Genomic DNA, 19,058 nt, shown 5'->3' with positions numbered 1-19,058 from the left:
CACGTGCCCTTCCCTTCCCCAGCCCGTGGCTGTTTCTGGGGCGGGGCCTGGAGGGTGTTCCTGCATTGACAGGATGGGACTCTGCATCGATGTGGGTAAGGAGCTGGCACAGAAGTACACTGCAGAGTCTCCCAACTCTGCCAGCCGGATCTTTAAGACGCTGGGTCCCTCTTTGGGAAATTCAGCAGAAAAGCGTTTTGTCGGCATTCCGGAGTCATCTAGGATATTTTCCTTCCCGAGGTAAACCATGAATTTCAGACCTTCTCCCGGGAGCTGCTGATACCAGTAAACGTAATTGTGTTCTTTCTCTGGGCTGCATCTCAGCGTTGCTTCTTGTCCTGTCCCTCTGACCAGGTGTTCTGGGTTCTGGGTGACGCCAGCATTCATGGGACCTCAGAGGAAAAGAGATTACATGAGACAGGGTCATAATGGCGGAGGAAGTGCGTGCGTGGCCACACAGCAACCCAAGGCGAGTGCGAATATCTTTTAAGTATCCCATGTTCGAGTGAAAACTCACATGAATTTTGCTTTTCGTGCCATGATGCAATTATTTGTTTTCATTTAGATGTCAAAAAAATCGGAAAATCTTTCAGAAAATCTTTGGGCAACATGAAGGTCCAGGGCCTATTTGAGACACAGAGAGCCACAGACAAAGCCCAGTGATGCTGATCCGTTAGCCCAGAGCTCACCTGCCCGCAGGAGCCAGAAAACTACCCAGCAGAGGAGTCTGGTGTGCATGGCAGAGATGGCATGAAGAAGACCCACAGGCATGGCCCAGGAGGGATGCTCACTGTATTAGCCCAGGGAGTTAGACTTCAAAGCCCCCTCGTCTGAGGCGGGTCTTCCTGTGAAGTCACCATTTCCGGGGAGCCTGTTGTCTCTGGACCTAATCTTGTACATCACTTGAATGAGACATCTTTTTTTCTTTACTGTAAACACATCCTGGCCTGGTATGTGTTACTACGGGGACAGCGTTACTCAGGTATGTGGAGTGATAAACACCTTCGTGATTGGTCCCCTGGCGTTCGGAAACATTTTTACCACTCCCCTCTCTACTTCTTATCTTTAGTTCCTTTATTTTCTTTCATTGGCTCATATCATCCCTTCATTTTCTGTTGTTGAGTAGAGGCGGTGACTAGGTATGATGTCTAGTTACACACGTTGAGAAACACGGAAGTGGAAGCCAGGGTTGCTGGGAAAAAATTAGAGGCAGGAAACGATTTGATTCTGGTTCCTTCTTTCTTCCTCCCCCTCAGCTAAGCAATGGTTACAAACATCTTCAGGGAACCTTATTTTATGGTTTATAACTCAGTTTTCTTTTTCTTTTTCAAAAAAATGTTTGTTTATTTATTTTGAGAGAGTGTGTGAGTAGGGGGACAGGCAGAGAGAGAGGGAGAGAAAGAATCCCAAGCAGGCTCCATGCTGTCAGTGTACAGCCCGATGCGGGGCTCGATCTCACAAACCATGAGATCATGACCTGAGCCATAATCAAGAGCCAGACGCTTAACGGACGGAGCCACCCAGGTGCTCCACTCACTTTTCTCATCTTTTGTTATTCTGCCTGAATTTTTGATGTAAGCAACCAAAGAAGAGCCATTAGGAAAACTATAAGCTCTCCCTCTGACCTTGTGTCCCCCGATCCTATTTATCTATCTGCATTATTCTCCTTAATTGTGGATGTGATGCCTGTTTTTGAGGGGTCTTCCTTCCTTCCATTCTTCTGTCCTTCTTTCCTAACCTGCAGGGTTAAATAAAAATTATGTGAAAACCTTCTTTGTTCTAGGCATAGTGAAAGGAAGAGTAAGGCACAGTCCACCCTATCAGAATGTACAGGCTCCCTGGGAGATAAAATCTGTACACCTAAGATACTCCAGGCTTTGAGTAATGAATAAGATCATCTTAATGTTTAGTGTCCAAATCACAGTGGTTTATGACCTTCTCTTATTGACAGCAGGGTCCCAAGTCCTCCCTCAAAGGGTCTCCATTATTTTGGTAAGTAGTTAGTAGGCTTCCCAAAATATACACTTGAATCAAAATACAGCTGCCATCACCACTTAGAAGCACCTCAGTGATTTTTCTTGGAGATACTCCTGTTGTTCACTAATGCTGTTGATGAAAATGCCCCACACTAAACACCCACGCCCAGTCTGAAGGGTCTCTTCCTGGGTGCTGTTAGACACTTATCCTCAGTCAGCTAGGGCAGTGGTGGAGTTGACACAGATGTGGGGGAATGAGTTGTCTCCTCCTCATCGATGAGGTGTCCTTGTTACTTAGGGCTCAAAGGAAGCTCTGCCTGTGTGCAGAATCTCACCAAGGAACTTGTGAACGGTTCCGTCAGCTGCTAGTTACCAGTCTTCCCTCTCTCTTGGCTCAAACCCAGTAGAAGGGGTTAGATAAGGAGCAGGTGACTTACCATTCCCCCCCCCTTTTTTTTAATATAATTTATTGTCAAGTTAGCTAACATACAGTGTATACAGTGTGCTCTTGGCTTCGGGGGTAGATTCCCATGATTCATTGCTTACATGCAACACCCGGTGCTCATCCCAACAAGTGCCTTCCTCATTGCCCATCACCCACTTTCCCCTCTCCCCCACCCCCCATCAACCCTCAGTTTGTTCTCTGTATTTAAGAGTCTCGTATGGTTTGCCTCCCTCTCTGTTTGAAACTACTTTTTCTCTTTCCCCTCCCCCATGGTCTTCTGTTAAGTTTCTCAAGTTCTACATATGAGTGAAAACCTATGATATCTGTCTTTCTCTGACTGACTTATTTCACTTAGAATAATACCATCCAGTTCCATCCACTTTGCTGCAAATGGCAGGATTTCATTCTTTCTCATTGCCAAATAGTATTCCATTGTATATATAACCACATATTCTTTTTTTTGTATTTATGCCTTTTTTGGATATGAAATTTATTGTCAAATTGATAAACCACGTATTCTTTATCCATTCACCAGTTGTTGGACATTTAGGCTCTTTCCATAATTTGGCTGTTGTTGAAAGTACTGCTATAAACATTGGGGTACAAGTGCCCCTATGCATCAGCACTCCTGTATCCTTTGGATAAATTCCTAGTAGTGCTATTGCTGGGTTGTAGGGTAATTCTATTTTTAATTTTTTGAGGAACCTCCACACTGTTTTCCAGAGCAGCTGCCCCAGTTTGCATTCCCACCAACAGTGCAAGAGGGTTCCCAATCCTCCACATCCTCACCAACATCTGTTATTTCCTGAGTTGTTAATTTTAGCCACTCTGACTGATGTGAGGTGGTATCTCAATGTGGTTTTGATTTGCATTTCGCTGATGATGAGTGATGTTGAGCATCTTTTCACGTGTCTGTTGGCCCTCTGGATGTCTCCTTTGGAAAAGTGTCTATTCATCTCTTCTGCCCATTCTGCCACTGGATTATTTGTTTTTTGGGTGTTGAATTTGGTGAGTTTTTTATAGATTTTGGATACTAACCCTTTATCTGATACGTCATTTGCAAATATCTTCTCCCATTCCGTCGGTTGCCTTTTACTTTTGTTGATTGTTTCCTTTGCAGGGCAGAAGATTTTATCTTGATGAGGTCCCCATAGTTCATGTTTTGCTTTTTTCCCCCTTGCCTTTGGAGACGTGTTGAGTCTCCTGTTCATTACTGCATGTTCCAGACCAAACCTTTCCCCTTTGGTCTTCCCTACCAATCAGTCATCATAATGAGAGCCAATGAATGCAAGCAATAAATTGTGTGTTGGGATGTGAGGAGTTACAATGCAGTGGTCCTGGTGTCCCGAAGAGTCATGGTGAGACTATGGTCGACGATGGCAGGGCCAACACCCAGCTCAGCAGCTCTGGAGGCTGCAGGACGACCGCTACAGTGTATGTAATCGTCTTTGGCGCCTGGAACTTACCTGGTCAAACTTCCAGACCTTCAAACTTGGCTCTTCTGGCAAAACTGTAGGTCTCTTCCCTCCCCGTGGAGCATGCAAAGGCTAAAAATTCATCCCAGGGGCTAAAGCCTCATTTCCTCCAATTTAAAGCCCTCATAATGTGTCCCTGCCTTCAAATGAGAGAGCACTTCTTCAGAGGGTAAAAATTGGCTAAACTACAGACAGGTCAGTAGCAAAAATTAATGCAGAATAGAAAATGCCATTTAAGTTCACTCATCTGTCTCCAAGCAGGTAAATTATTGGCTTAGACACTTCGTCGATTCCCTTTCCTGTTATTACTATTATAAACTTCAAAGTGGCTAAGACGCTGGATCTTAATTGTGTTCACCACAAAAAGAAATAGTAATTAGGTGACGTGATAGAGGTGTTAAGGAGCACAATGGTGATAATCATGCTATGATATATAAATGTATCCAATCAATATACTGTACATCTTAAGCTTACATAATGTTTTATGTCAATTATAACCCAATTAAAAACAGCTTTATTGAGGTATAATTGACATACAAATCAACTGCACACATTTAAAAAGTTTTGATGTATGTATGATAACAGGGGACTATCACCACAATCAGGATAGTGAACATATCCATCACCCCAAAAAGTTTCTTTCTATCACATTTTAATCCTTCCCTCCCAATCCTTCCCACACCTGTCCCATCCTTAGGCAACCACCGATCTGCTTTCTGTCAACATAGATTTGCTTGCATTTTCTAGTTGTTCATATAAATGGAATAAAATAGTATGCTTTTGTTTGTGTCTGGCTTATTTCCAACACTGTAATTATTTGAGACTCATCTATATTATTTATGTACCTCATAGTCAGTTAATTTCTTTGGCCACTTAAAGAGTGCATTTACTGAGAAGTTTATAAAATGTTTTATAATTTTAGAGGATTCACAAATTCATCAAACAAGTTGGTACACAATGCAAATTATACAACACGCTCCTCTATTCACGAGGGTATCTCTTGAAAATATGCTTTTCCCCCTGACATTCAACTTACAATATTTGAATCTTTTTAAGTTCAGCTTCCAGATCTTTTTTTAAATTGAGATAGTAATTCATGTACCGTAAAATTGACCATTTCAAAATGCAAAATTCAATGGCTTTTAGTGTTTATTAACTGGTGCAAACAATAATGCCATATGATTCTGGAACACTGTCATCATCCCCAAAGAAACCCTGTACCAATTAGAAGTCACTGTGCATTCACTCCTTTCTGCAGCCCATGGTAACTGTTAGTCTACTTTTTGTCTCTGAGGTTTACCTCTTCTGGACTTTTATATAAATGGAATCATATATTTTGCGCCTTTTTGTGCTTAGCTTCTTTCACATAGCATTTTTTTTCAAGGTTCGTCTATGTTACAGCATGTATCAGAACTCCATTCCTTTTTATGATCGAATAATGTTCCATTGTATGCATACACCACATTTTGTTAATTGACCAATTGATGAACATTCAAATTGTTTCCATTTTTTGGTGATTATGAATAATACCCAAATAAGGGACTTGTATCCAGAATATACAATTTTCAAGGTTTTCTGGATGCAAGTCCCTTGCAAGGTATATGATTTGCAAATATTTATCTTGTTTTGGGGGGTGACTTAAGCTTTCTTGAGAGTGTTCTTTGAAGCCCAAATTTTTTGATGTATATTTGTTTTTGAGAGAGAGAGAGAGAGAGAGACAGCACAAGTGGGGGAGGGGCAGAGATAGAGGGAGACCCAGAATCTGAAGCAGGTTCCAGGCTCTGAACTGTTAGTACAGAGCCCAATGTGGGGCTCGAACCCATGAACCACGAGATCATGACCTGAGCTGAAGTCAGACGCTTAACCGACTGAGCTACTCAGGTGCCCTGAAGCTTAAATATTTTTTAAGTTTGAAGAAGTCCAATTAATCTTGGTTGCCTGTGTTTTGGTGTCATATTTAAGAAATCATCACCTATCCCATGGTCAGGAAGATTTACACTTGTGTTTTCTTCCAAGAATTTTATACTTTTAGCTCTTACATTTAGGTCTTTGATCAATGTTGACTTAATTTTTATATGTGGTATGAGGAAGTCATACAAATTCATTCTTTTGCACATGGACATCCAGTTTCCTCAGCACCATTTGTTAAAAAGACTATTTTTTCTCAATTCAATGGTTTTGGCACTCCTATCTAAAATCAATTCCCCATAAAGTTGTGGCTTTATTTGAGGACTATTGATTCTGTTTCACTGATCAATGTGTATTCTCTTCCAATACAACACTGTATTGATTTCTGTAGTTTCATAGTAAGTTTTGAAACAGGCAAGTACTGGGATGCCTGGGTGTCTCAGTCGGTTGAGTGTCCGACGGCAGCTCGGGTCACGATCTCACAGCTCGTGAGTTTGAGCCCCGCATCGGGCTCTGTGCTGACAGCTCAGGGCCTGGAGCCTGCTTCGGATTCTGTGTCTCCCTCTCTCTCTGCCCCTAACCACTCTCATTCTGTCACTGTCTCTCTCAAAAATAAATTAAAAAAAAAAACATTAAAAAGTTAAAAAAAAATAGGCAAGTATGAATTATCTAACACTTTTCTTCTTTTTAAAAATGCTTTGGCTAATTTTGGTACCTTAGACTTTCATCTGAATTTTAGCATTTACTTGTCAATTTCTGGGGGAGGAAAGATAGCTGGAATTCTGGAACTTGATAGGGATTTAGTTGAATCTGTAGATCAGCTGGCAAATTTTGCCATCCGAAAAGTATTAAGTCTTTCAATCAATGATCATGGTATATCTTTCCATTTATTTGGGTCTTTAATTTCTTTCAAGCAATGTTTTGCACTTTTCAGTGTACAACTTTTTGATTTCTTTTGTTAAATTTAGGCTTAGATATTTTCTTATTTTGATGCATTGGCTCCCTGAGAAACTCTAATTGGCAATTATATGTCCCTTAATAGTAAAAGTGGAAATATGGATTAGCTTTTACTTCTCCAGAACAGTATTCTTGTTGGAGATAACAAGTTAGTTAAATGGGGTAATAAGACAAAATTGTTAATGAAAATAAAGCTGATTAGACTGCTTTTTAAATCTGGTAGTGCCCTCTGCTGGGGAGGAAAAGCCGACGTGTACCTCTACGTGGATGTCTTCGTAGGCATGGGTATGTATGTGCATTAGAATGTGTATGTGTAAGCCTTGAAGTGTGAGGTGGTATTGGGCAAGGCCACTGGCCATGGAAAGAGAGAAAAGGAGTTTCTTTTAGTTTTAAGGATATTCATGTGGATGCTTCAAATGTTTCTTATTTCAAAATGACCTTTTATTGAACATTCTCTTTCATCTTTGATTTCTAGATTTGTTGACCATCTTTTTATTCTTACTCTGTTATTTTTAGTCTCCTTCATCTCTTATAATGGATAAGAGTTAAAATTCTGTCCATTCTGTATCTCAAGAGCCCATTCTCCCCTTTTTCTGTTTGGTCCCATTCTTGGGCAGTCCTCAAGAGTCTAATTTTAGTCAGAATCATGCTAAGGTGGTTAGCCAGCATACCTTCAATATCTGAGTGCTCTTGATGTAAGACCAAATTCCTATCCCCGACAACTATCCCCCAGATGATTTCTGATCATCCTGGAGGGCCTTCAGCAAGAGTTTTGCTAGGACAGTCTAGCCAGAATCCTCCCTTACCCTGACGTCTCCTTTCGTAATTCTCCATCCAGTTCCACTCCCCCTCCCTGCTTCTTGGCTATAAACTCACTTTTCCTGCTTGGAGTTGGAGTTGAGACCCATACGTCTCCCCTACCACAGTTCCCCGTTGCGGCAGTCCCCCTGAGTGAAGTCTGCCTCATAGTTTGAGCCATAAGTCTGAATAACATTTTCTATAACAAAATTCACTACAATAGTAATAAACAATTTTATTAAACATCTCTTTTAGCACAGAGATTTTATGGTTTGTGTCATCATCAACAGTAGCTTTCTTAGTTTACTGTCTGAACCGGGACCCGTTAATATGTGAAAGAGCATGCTATTAATAATTTTGCCAGAACAGCAAGCCTGAACCAGGACTGTCTTGGGAGCCCAGAGCGCTTGACTGCTCTACATGGTCAACTCTCTGACGCTCGCCTTTATTGTCATCTGGCAGCAGTAGGGGGGATGGGAGGAAATAATCGACCATTTTTTTGTCATGACCTCATTTCAAGACCACATCAATGCTGGGCATACAGGGATGATCTAGAATGCCCCTTCCAACCAGATCTTCCCTGGATCTGTGTTAGCTACATTTACAGTTTCCTCAGTTATTGCCAGATGGTAGCGACATCCCCGGTGGTCACACGTGTGAGAAACGTGGAGATATATCCTGAGTCATACTCATGTCAAATCTTGGAGAGCAAACGGTGCGAGTTTCTAATTTTAAAGAGGAGAAAACTGAATCATAGAGCTAAGAGGGCACTTGCCAACACCTTACAGTTTAAAAAAAAAAAAAAGCCAGAGTTTGGATTAGGAAGCAGGTATCCTGACTCTCATTCCACTGTCTGTGGATCCAAGATCTCCGAGAGAGAAGGGACCCACTGAGTGTATGAAATCACAGAGTCAAACTCCATGATCCCCTGGATTTGAGACTTGAATTTCCTGAAGAGTCTCTGAATGGGGATTACTAATCAGTGTTTCTCCTGTTTCCTTCCTTTCTAGAGGTTTGTGGTTGCTGTTCCCTCACGTTATTCCCCGTTGAATCACTGCCCTGGAGAGACAGTCAGTCTTGTGGGGGAGGCAGATCTGTGACAAAAGGAGGAGAATAAATCTCTAGCGGTCAACATTCTGTTGTTCCACAAACAAGGAAGTCATTCATGTCTGTAGAGGGAAAGAGTCTTCAGAGGGGTCGCGTTTGAGATAAAATCAGTGGTAATTTCTTAGAGTTTTGGTAAGTTAATATCAACTTCAAATATCCAGTTTCTGTAGTTCAAAATAGTTTGGGGGAGGGAATGGGGGCTTTATTCTGAACTTGAGATCCACAGACTACCCAATTCTGTGTTCTTTTTAGGCATTTCCGAAGCCCATGTCCTGAAGCATGGCATGCCCACTGTGATAATTTAAGAGCTAATTTGTAGCCTTGCCCTCTCTCGCTTGCACGTGGAGCCACAACTATCCACCTGCCTCTTTCTTTCTTCTGAAGCACAAGACTGAGAAGTGGCCTTTTCAAATGCCTCCCTAGAGCTCAGGGGAGAGGAGAAGAGCCAGTGAGTTTGCACGCTGGACAGAACTGGTTTACCTGCACTACTCCAATGCCACCAGCATGGCGATCACAGCTGAGTCCCCCCGCTCTGCGGCAAGATGGGTCTTAGGGTGGAATATGTCTCATTGGGTCTTTCAACCGAAAGTCGTTCCTTGGGCATCCCAACTCAGCTGCAGTGTTTTAGTATCGGAAGGAAATCAGAAATTCCATCTCTTGCTTCAGAGTCTGTGGGCACCAGTAAACAAGTATATGACCAGAAATTGGATCACATCTCAGATTCCCTTCTGTCGGTCTTTGTGATCCTGTGGCTGGGGATCTGGCTGACTGCAGGGTCTGTGTGTCCTGTCGGAGAAGACGGAAGCCATAGAGAGTGGGCCTGGGAAAACATCTTCTACACAAATTCCCACATACTCCCAAGCTCACTTGCCCCCAGGTGTCCAAGGCAAGATCACTGGCAGGACAAGCTTCCCCAGCAATGGTTTCTGATGCACAGCAGCAGAGAGGAATGGGAGTTTTGGGTTCCCTTAGCCCCACAAGGTAGAATCTAGCCATGACATCACAGTCCCTGGGAACACCCACAGTCTCAGGGCACCTTCCACAGAGGGGATCATTGGTCCAAACGTATGACCTCATGTTTATTTTGGTACATGGATGATGTAAACAGGCTCCAAACCCACTTGAACATTCTTAGGAAAAGAGAAGTTCAAGGAAGGCACAAGAGGAAGAGGAAAAGGGGAGAAGAGAGTAAGAATAGCAAGAACAAAAGAAAATGATGGAGCACCGTGCTAGAGTTGCTATTTTACCAATCTTATAAAGATGGGCAGAAGTTCTCAAAACCCCACCAGGGGCTTGATGAGATGAAATGTATTCCCATAACCCACTTCTGGAAATTTTGACTCAAATTCTGATCCTGTCCTAGAATATACCTGTGTAACCTGTCCCTCGGGTGATACCGAAGAAAGAAGTTGTTTCAGACAACAGTTTCAATCCCTTCTGAGTAGAGATTTTGAATATCCCAAACTAACAAAAGAGAAAACCTCTTAATGAGTTAGATTAGAATGTTAAAACTTAAATAGAACAAGAATTTTCCTAGGACTAGGAATAACTAATGGATAGACTTCAGTTCTGGAAACTCCATTTACAAAAAAGAAGAGGTGGGAAATTGAGACCTAATTGAAAGTGAGGTGAGTGACGTCAAGGGAAGAGAAGTTTCCAGGGTTTAGGGGACAGTCAATATTGTCAAATGCTTCAAAAAGATCAAGTAGGCAGAGGAATGAAAATAAGCCTTTGATCCAGCAAGTTTATAGTTTTAATACTTAGGAGAATAGTTTCATAAGAATGGGACCATTCCATGAAAGGAGGCCCCCGAAGCAATGATTCCTCTGTGATGAAAGCAAAGGTGTGGGTGATGGATTGCGTGTTGTTACTTGGAGAGGAACAGAAATGGACACTAAGGAGGACTCACGTTTGAGTGCTGGAAAGAGAACCTGAAATTAGAAGCCATAACATTGGATACACCAGGAAGTTGAGAGCTTCTGTTTCAAAGGGTCAGAATGATGTTTGTTTGAGAGATGAAGTAAATTTGGACTTCTGGGGGTAAGAAAACCAGGTTCAGCTTATACTGAAATAAGAACAGACGTGACTAGAGAGAATATATAAACTTCTCTAAAGCTGAGTGGTAGGTGGTGGGGAAATGAACAATTTTATAAACAGGATGGATCATCAAATTTTAACAGAGGTATTTTGAATTCTATGTCTGTTCTATGTACCTGCAATGACCTTACAAGGTACAGTTGACGCCATAATATCTCCTTTACTCCCATTGGTGTTGAATGCATCGTCCCTCAGTACAATTTGGATCACATAACTGGGGATTTTCAATTGTCTGCACATCAATTTTGAATTGTCTGCACATCAGGTGTTTTCCCGCTGAGGTTAATCTGTCCCCTCCCTCAGCTCCACAGAATTAGCTCCTACTAATTAGTGACTTAGGTTTGAATTGTCATCCTGAAAATTAATGTGCTTTTTGTATTACCTGGATTTAACTCCTTAAAAACAAATTAACCAGAGTCTTCATTTGGTCTGACCAACTAAGGATCTTGATCCCCTTTCACATTCCTTCTTCTTTCCTAGGTTCTCTGTTTCTGGCACTACTTTTCTGTGATGGACACCCATTGGGTGTCCTGCCCCTAACTGGAGAATTCCTGTCTTTGAAATCTTTGATCCATAAGGCCAGAGTGATAGGCCTCCAGCTGCCATGTTGTTCCAACTGACCCCCTCGGCTAATGTTGAATTTTCCAAGAGCATGTTCTTAACTAAAACAGGATCAGTTTGTTTTCTGTTTTTAGGCTTTGTGGTCTTACAAGAGAGAAAGTCAAGTTGGTCCTTCCCAACGTGCCTGGAAGACCAACATCTTAATCTATAGTCTTTTGCTCTATGAGATCAAAAAACTGGAAACGACAATTTCTACTAATGGGGAGAACAATGGGGCCAACAAGGTGGAAAAAGAAATAAGAGTTGTCGAATCAGCCATGTCAGGGTCCCAAAGATTTCATTCCAGTTTGTTCCTGAGAAATTGCTGTGCTCTTGTTTTGGGTTCTATAGGATATACATGTAGCCTTGTGATAAATACCCGTTTGGCTGAAGCTAGCTCTAGTTAGATTCTGTTATTTCCTTCTACCCTAATATGCCAGCTGCTTCCTTAGCTGGGCCCAGGATGTTTGTGTATTAAGATTAGCTAATATTTAACACTGCGGATTCACTGCTAGCACAGATACATGGCTGAATCCTGCAGCTCCGTAGTCTGGATCTCTAGACGAGAGGGTGAGTTTCGGGGACACCTAGCTGAAAATCCCTCCTTGTGCATCCCCGTTTTATCGATTTCATTCTGGAAAGAAATCAAGAACTTGAACTCTTTTGCCGGGATCTGCTGATACCAGAAAATGTAACTGTGTCCTTTTATCGGGACACAGTACATCGTTGCTCTATGTCCTTTTCCTTTGACCAGGTGTCCTGGAGTCTGGGTGACTTCTGCATCGAGGGGACCTGTGAAGCAAGCAGACTGAAGTTGGAGGCTTAGCCCCGGAGGGAGTCCGGTGACAGGAACCAAAGGCTGAGAGCTGGGGGGTGGGGGGCTGAGGAGTTCAGAGAAGGGGCTTACCTGCGCTCAGGGGACAAAGGACCACAGGCAGGTGAATATGAGGCACATGGCCGCATCAGGACCAAAGAGAGGCAGGTGGCTTCCTCTGAGGCTTTGCCTCCCCCACGTTACCAGCTACTCTGTGACGTGATCACTTCACAGAACCCAATCGTGTCGGGTGTGCTGCTCTGTACAAGTGAAGGCACAAAGTGGAGTAGATGAAAGAACTGTACTCGGTCGCTGGAAAACAGGCAGCTCAGGACTGGGATTTTTCTAAAGCAAGAAAGAATAAGGCGATGTCCGCAGATGGCGAGGGGGAGACACTGAGCATGGCAAATTTGCTGAGTTGAGGAGACAGAGGTTGAATGTTAGAGGCCACACAGCAAGTGGAACTCACGAGGAGGACTACCAGGGAGGGGGAAGATACCCAAAGAACCCCGGAAATGTTCAGAGGGATCGTAATGAAGTTTCGTCCTAACAGGAACCCGTGTCTGTGTGAGATGAAACTTTAAGAAGCACCAGAGACGAACCCCAGAAATGAGTCACCGGCATCCCCAGAGTGGCCATGCTTTTGCAGTAGGACAAAATTTGGTTAGGGCAAGAGGTGGTAACTGACAGCCCAGGGCTGGCCACCTGTTCACGTACAGTTTTACTGGGGGTGAGATGCGCTTCTGGAATGGCAGCACGAGATTTGAATACCCTCTTCCCAGAGGAAAACAAACAAACAAACCTAACTTCTGAAAAGTTAGAAACAATGATTTAAAGGGCACCTGGGTGGCTCGGTTGGTTAAGTGTCTGACTCTTGATTGCGGCTCAGGCCATGATCCCACAGTTCGTGAGTTCGAGCTCTGCCTCAGGCTCTGTGCTGACAGCGCGGAGCCTGCTTGGGATTCTCTCTCTCCCTCCTTTCCTCTCTGTTCCTCCCCCAGTTGTGGTCTCTCTCTCAAAAATAAATAAAGTTTAAAAAACCACAACCATTTAAAGCCTCTGAACATTGTCCCAAGAGCATACGGCGAATGAAGAAACACTTCTTGGAGAAAATTGAAATCTCAGTGGGGCCAGTGAGACTCGGTGGCATTTGAGCCTCTCTGCCTCCTGCATCAACCTAAGCTCGGGGTGATGGGCGCTCTATGCTCTGCGGATGTGGTCGAGGACACAGGGCTCCCGCAGCTTTTCCTGAGGAGGCATAGGCTGCCAGCAATTCTCATCCCCACCAGCTCCATGATGCAGAAACTCTTTTCCATAGCAACTGCAGCTCAGGGGTCTGGGCTCCCTTTCTCCACCCGGCGCCCACTCGTGGGGCAGACCCTCTATTCCAGAAACAGCAGGCCAAGACTGCTAGGCCCCAATATTCCTCATTCTGGCCTGCTCATAGCGTGGGTGTTCCACAGTGGGAGATGCGAGTCAAAAAGACCAGGGCTTACCACCCCACCCAGCGACCCCTCAGAGCGCAGCGGTGTCCTTCCAGAAGAAGTGGGCCAGTGTCCCTAGCCCCAGCTCTGGAGGCTTGATGCAGAGTTTCTGTCCACGGCGGGAGGGAAGTCACAGAGCTGCGTAGCTCTGCTTTGACCTAAGGACCCTCCAGCCTGGCTGAGATTTGCTTGGAATTGTGCTGTAGCCCAAGACCTACTTTACTTCCTGCCTCTTCCCTCCCTTTTTCTTCCTCTTTTCCTTCTTCCTTCCCTCTCTCCTTCCAGGGGTCAGATCCACACCGCGACCTGACGGCCTCCCAGCCTCCTCCATCTTTTGCCCCATTTTCTCCGCTACGTCTCCTGCATGACTGACCCGCCTTGGCATCTACTTCTTGGAGGACCTGAAATAATGCTTCTTTCTTAGGTGGGTGTGGGGCCTCGATAGGGGTCACAGTCAGTAGTCATCTGTGCTGAAGGAACTGTCAGTTCCAGGAAACAGTTGGTGCCTGTAAATCCATCTGATGGCACTGGATCTTCACAAGGTTCTGCTCTTACAAGACGTCCTCATTTGGCTGTTGGGAAATGAAAGCCCTGAGCATAAGTGGGAGAGATCAAAGAAGGCTGAGGCCGGGATGAGCCATGAGCCCAGAAAGAAAGCCCTCCTTCCTGTATAAGTGGGATTGTCCAGTGCCTGTCCTTCTGTGACCGGCTTAGTTCACTCAGCATCATGTCCTCAAGGTCATGTATGGCAGGATTTTGTTCTCTTTTAAGGCTAAATAACATACCATTGTATGCACACACCACATTACACAAGATTTTAAAAGGGTAGATCTCATGTTAGGTGTTCCGGCCACAGTGAAGTGAAATGAAATGAAGTGAAGTGAAATGAAATGATAAAATAAAATAAAATAAAATAAAGTAAAATACAACATTCATGCTTGCTCCCCAACTCTCTTTAAACTCCCAGAGCATCCAACATTCCCTTGTGTATGTTTTCCGTTTTTTTCTATCAGATTCTCCAAAGATTTTCATTTTCTCCTTCCATAAGTGTGCCCTCGCACTTTGGGCGACCATACCTGCTAGAGAACAAGGGGATTCTCTGCTGCTCTGCTTCGCTACAGCAAATCCCACCCCCTTCCACCTCCTCCTCCCCCGGCTGGGTATGAGGATCAGATGGTCACCAGGAGCCGGACTTCATCTTCAGTCTCGAGGCCTCAGCTGTTATCTGAGCCTGGAATGGGGTGAGTCTTTGCTCTTTATTCCTCGCCTCCCTTTATTCAAGAGGACGTTGGGTATTTACATTGCCTAAAGAAGCTCTAACCTGCCCCTGGGTTGGATTATTTTGTTGTTTAGCTCAAGACGCATCAATTTCTTAAGCCTCATCATGGAGCCACAAATGAAGAAAGAGATCTGACCCCAACATCTCATTTTACAGAAGAAAGTTTTGAAATGTAGGTAGAAGCATAGAGATACACTTGTGAGGAACAGAGTACGGATGGTGGTGAGCAAAAGAGAGAGGAAAAGCAGAACACTGTAGTGACGGTGGGTGGCCCGGATGACAGTGGTTAGATTCTCTGAATTTCATTTAGTTATCAAATCAGGTACTGGGTGGTACCTCTTGGCCTCTTGATTACAGAGTTGGAAGCATATGGCATTGTTGATGAGTCTATGAGGAGATGTAATAAATCACTGCTTGGTAGGAATATCTTTGTGTTCTTCAGAATTAAAACGAGGACTTCGTCCTATCCTCTGAAGTGGGCATCTCACAGCTGGCGGATGCTGGTTCTTTCTTACACTGATGGTACATGTATTTTTTCGATCGGTTATCGTGAATACTTCAGTCTCTTAAAGGCCATAAGATACATACTGGCTTTCAGAAAGCTGTTCAAATGCGTTCCAGAAATCCCTTTTGCTTCAAACAAACTGCAGTACTTGGTATTTTTTATTAATATTAAAAACATAGGGCAAATCTAGTAATTTTAATATATCTTCTAAAGCACAGCAGCTGGGTTTTGATATGTGTCCGATCTACGTGCCACTTAAGTGGTTCATAAGCAAATCTATATCATGCAAAATAGCTAAATGCATTGTGAATAATTCATGTCCTAGGCAATTCATTCATCTTTGAATCTGGCACAAATTTTTAGCAGTTCTAATTTTCCCTACTCAATAAGAAAACCGTGAGATTGCAGCAATGCCTCTGAGGGCACATTCTTCCCTTAGGGCAAGGATTCATGACAGTGAGGCCATCTCTTGCCTGGTCCTGCCCCTTGTCATATTTCTATGTCTCCAAATTATATTTATTTATTTTATTATTTATTTTCTAAGCTTATTTATTTTGAGAGAGAGAGAGAGAGAGAGAAAGAGAGGAAGAGCCTGAGAAAGCAGGGGAGGGGCAGAGAGAGAGGAAGAGAGAAAATCCCAAGCAGGCTCTGAGCTGTCAGCACAGAGCCTGACACTGGGCTCAATCTCATGAAGTGAGATCATGACTTGAGCTGAAATTCAGAGTTGGATGCTCAACTGACTGAGTCGCCCAGGTGCCCCTCCAACTTATACTAAAAAAAAAAAAAAAAAAAACTACCTAAAAAAAAGTCCCTATTTACCTACTGAAGAGAACAGAATAGGCAACTAAGGTGATCCTGGGAAAATACCACAAACTGTATGTTGGGTTAATGTAACCACTTTTCCACTCTTGGCATAACTGTCAGTGGTTTTTGTAGGTTTCTGCCCAACTTCTATGTAGAGGTGAGATGGTGACAGCCATAAACCCACATCCTACCATTGTTGTAGGGTGGGAGGGTGGTCTGTCGAAGGATCTTGGATCTGGGAAACAGAGAGGTTTATGATCAGGGGAGAGGTAACACCCTAGCTCTGTGTCTTTGCTGCTGGCACAGAGATACACTGCTGTGTCCTCGAAGCCAGCCAAGCGGATGTCAAGGGAACAGAAAGAAGAGTTATCCCGGTTGGCTTTGAAGTTATCAGAGGTGTCTTTTTCGGTGTAAAGGTTTGTATCATAGTAGTAGAGCAGCAGCTTTGGGGCTTGGTTCGGCTTCTGTTGGTACCAGTACATGGCATCATGATTCAGATTCTGAGAACAGCTCAGAGACACTTGTTTTCCGATCCCGGTAACCTGGTATCTTGGGCTCTGGATGACCCTGGCACCCGTGTGACCTGCAGAGAGAGAAAGAAAATACAGAGACAGAGCCAAGGAGACTGTTATTGCTGCCGTAAAATAAAGGTACAAAACTGAGAACGAGATCACTTTCTCAAAGATTTCCTTTCTGACCAGGACTCACCTGCCCCAAGGAGACAAAAGGCCATACAGTAGAGCAGCCGGGGACCCATGGCAGGGCCACAACAGGAACGGGGCATCTGTGTCTTCTAGACTCTGACTCTGGGTGGAGAGATGGGAGTTCAGAGAACCTGGTCCCTGATAGGTAAATTTGTCTGTGATGACAGTCTGCCGTTGGCTTCACCAAGACAAGGGTCACTCCTTTTTGTGATGTTACACACAGCTTCCTGCTTGGCAGTGGGGCCTGGGCTTGGCTGGATCACGTATGGAGCAGATGCCGTGTTACCTCATTTGCCCCTTTTCCTACATCTGCCCCACGTTCATCCAGGCTTCTCTGTCTCACTCCTCATTTCCTACAGCCCGTAAGCAGTTCAGGGGTTCCTCAACATAAGAATAGTTTTTGCTAAAGTATCATTTATAAACCTGTTGAGAAAACGTCTTTGTGTCTTGCTGTCTACATCACAGATGGGATTGATGGCTGCAAACTATCCTCATCTTTTTTTTTCCCCCGTATATTTCTGATTTCAATGTTTATTAAGCACAGCACCAAAACAAAATTGTTTGTATGTGGGAGCTAAATTCTCCAAGATGGAATGTCTGAGTCAGGATGGCAGGGTGAAAATGGAGGTGTAAAAATAGCAAGATCAAATCATCTGCTCATTTTTTCCCTAGTCTTATGCCAATTTTTTTTTAATTTACATCCAAATTAGTTAGCATATAGTGCAACAATGGTTTCAGGAGTAGATTCCTTAGTGCCCCTCACCCATTTAGCCCACCTCCCTCACACTCCCTCCAGTAACCCTCAGTTTGTTCTCTATATTTATGAGTCTCTTCTGTTTTGTCCCCCTCCCTGTTTTTATATTATTTTTGTTTCCCTTCCCTTATATTCACATGTCTTGTCTTTTTAAGTCCTCATATGAGTGAAGTCATATGATTTTTGTCTTTCTCTGACTGACTAATTTCACTTAGCATAGTAGCCTCCAGTTCCATCCACGTAGTTGCAAATGGCAAGATTTCATTCTTGTTGATTGCCGAGTAATACTCCATTGTGTATATATATATATATATATATATATATATATATATATACCACATCTTCTTTATCCATGCATTCATCGATGGACATTTGGGCTCTTTCCATCCTTTGGCTATTGTTGATAGTGCTGCTATAAACATGGGGGTGCATGTGTCCCTTCAAAACAGCAAACCTGTATCCTGTGGATAAATGCCTAGTAGTGCAATTGCTGGGTCGTAGGGTAGTTCTGTTTTTAGTTTTTTGAGGAACCTCCATACTGTTTTCCAGAGTGGCTGCACCAGCTTGCGTTGCCATCAGCAATGCAAAAGAGATCCTCTTTCTCCGTATCCTCACCAACGTCTGTTGTTGGCTGAGTTGTTAATTTTAGCCGTTCTGACTGGTGTGAGGTCGTATCTCATTGTGGTTTTGATTTGTATTTCCCTGATGATGAGTGATGTTGAGCATTTTTTCATGTGTCGGTTGGCCATCTGGGTGTCTTCTTTGGAGAAGTGTCTATTCATGTCCCCCCAATTTTTTTAATGATGAGAGATTTTATTTCATTTCTTCTTTTGGACATGATAAGAATTCTTTTTCTTTAAAAAATTTACATCCAAGTTAGTTAGCATATAGTGCAACAATGATTTCAGGAGTAGATTGCTTAGGGTCCCTTACCCATTTAGCCCATTCCCCTTCCCACAACCCCTCCAGTAACCCTCTGTTTCTTCTCTATATTTAAGAGTCTCTTATATTTTGTCCCCGTCCCTGTTTTTATATTATTTTTGCTTCCTTCCCCTCGTGTTCATTTGTTCTGTGTCTTAAAGTCCTCATATGAGTGAAGTCATATGATATTTGTCTTTCTCTGACTTATTTTGCTTAGCATAATACCCTCTAGTTCCATCCACGTAGTTGCAAGTGGCAAGATTTCATTCTTTTTGATTTCCCAGTAATACTCCATTGTGTGTGTGTGTGTGTGTGTGTGTGTGTGTGTGTGTGTATATATATATATATATATATATATATATATCACATCTTCTTTATCCATTCATCCATCGATGGACATTTGGGCTCTTTCCATACTTTGGCTATTGTT

The 19,058-nt window shown here is 43.3% G+C and overlaps 1 long non-coding RNA gene across 2 annotated transcripts; it reads left to right on the top strand.

The window, feature by feature from the left end:
- The first annotated feature begins 870 nt into the window (after positions 1-870).
- Positions 871-15,364, top strand: LOC123607006. Of its 2 annotated transcripts, XR_006716601.1 has the most exons (5): positions 880-982; positions 8,570-8,798; positions 13,947-14,085; positions 14,710-14,902; positions 15,015-15,364. It is a non-coding gene; the product is annotated as an uncharacterized LOC123607006 (long non-coding RNA). The 2 variants fall into 2 exon arrangements; XR_006716602.1 differs by lacking the exon at positions 8,570-8,798 and having other exon boundaries at positions 871-982.
- Positions 15,365-19,058: the final 3,694 nt, after the last annotated feature.

The sequence above is a fragment of the Leopardus geoffroyi genome, chromosome A2, assembly GCF_018350155.1.
Source record: "Leopardus geoffroyi isolate Oge1 chromosome A2, O.geoffroyi_Oge1_pat1.0, whole genome shotgun sequence".
NCBI lineage: Eukaryota > Metazoa > Chordata > Mammalia > Carnivora > Felidae > Leopardus > Leopardus geoffroyi.
This window is presented reverse-complemented; position numbering and strand designations above follow the sequence as displayed.